This window comes from Gossypium arboreum, chromosome 12 (genome assembly GCF_025698485.1).
Source record: "Gossypium arboreum isolate Shixiya-1 chromosome 12, ASM2569848v2, whole genome shotgun sequence".
Classification (NCBI taxonomy): domain Eukaryota; kingdom Viridiplantae; phylum Streptophyta; class Magnoliopsida; order Malvales; family Malvaceae; genus Gossypium; species Gossypium arboreum.
The window spans coordinates 6,529,499-6,530,805 of NC_069081.1; the positions used below are offsets into that span (position 1 = coordinate 6,529,499).

Below are 1,307 nucleotides of genomic sequence, written 5' to 3' on the forward strand. Positions count from 1 at the left end.
GACTCTTGGTCCTCTCCTGAGTATAAAACATGCAATTAAAGCATTAGGAGTATCTAATTCACCAATTCTAATGAGAAATCATCTATAAAATGCATTAAACATGGGGTAAAAATATGTATAATTTACGGTTTATCAGTATGATTATGCTAAACCTTCTTTAACAGGAACTGAATCAAGCATATTTAGACCTGCTGTTGCTGCAAATACTTTTGAACTGAAACCTAACACAATTCAAGTGATCCAACAGTTTGTTCAGTTTGATTGTTTGCAGGACGAGGATCCCAATGCTCACTTGGCAAATTTCTTAGAGTTTTGTGACACTTTTAAAATCAATGGTGTTTCTGATGACGTCATTCGCCTTCGGTTATTCCCTTTTTCATTGAGGAATAAGGATAAACAATAGTTGAACTCGTTACCACGAGGGTAAATCACTACTTGGGAACAAATGACCGAAAAGTTTTTAATTAAATATTTTTCGCCGGCTAAAACAGCTAAGTTGAGGAATGACGTTTCTTCTTTTGTGCAGATGGATTTAGAAACACTCTATGATGCATAGGAGAGATACAAGGATCTGTTGAGAAGGTGCCTTCGCCATGGGTTACCACTCTGGCTACAGGTTCAAACATTTCATAATGGCCTAAATTCTTTGACTCGACAGATGATCGATGCAGCCGTTGGTGGAACTATCAATAATAAGAAACCTGAGGAAGCTTATGAATTTATAGAGGAGATGTCACTGAATAACTATCAGTGACAAGTTATGAGGACAAAGCCAATGAAAGTAGCCGGTGTTTTCAACCTTGTTACGGTTACTATGCTATCTAACCAAGTAAAACTCTTAAATAAAAAGATTGACGGTTTGTGTGGTTCCACTCAAGTACATCTAGTGATGAGGTGCGATTCGAATGGAGGAGGAGCATGCTCAGAATATCAACCTTTCAACCCTAGCATCAAGGAGGAGCAAGTCCAATATATGGGTAACAATAACTCTAGACCCTAAAATAACCTGTATTGTAACACTTATAATGCAGGTTGGAGGAACCATCCCAATTTCTCGTGGGGCGGTCAAGGAAATCAAAGGTCACAACATCCTCCGGGGTTTCAACAACCACCTTACCAACAAGAGAGAAAGCCAAACCTTGAATAGATGCTAACAAAATTCATTTCAGTGTCAGAAACTCATTTCTAGAATACTGAGATAGTACTTAAGAATCAACAAGCATCGATCCAAGGGCTCGAAACTCAGATAGGTCATCTCGCTAAATTGATATCTGAACGACCATAAGGTAGTCTGCCGAGTAATACTG

General features: G+C 38.5%; 1 non-coding gene across 1 annotated transcript; it reads right to left on the reverse strand.

The window, feature by feature from the left end:
- Positions 1-493: 493 nt before the first annotated feature.
- Positions 494-600, reverse strand: LOC128286238 (small nucleolar RNA R71). Its single transcript, XR_008276782.1, has one exon. It is a non-coding gene; the product is annotated as a small nucleolar RNA R71 (small nucleolar RNA).
- Positions 601-1,307: the final 707 nt, after the last annotated feature.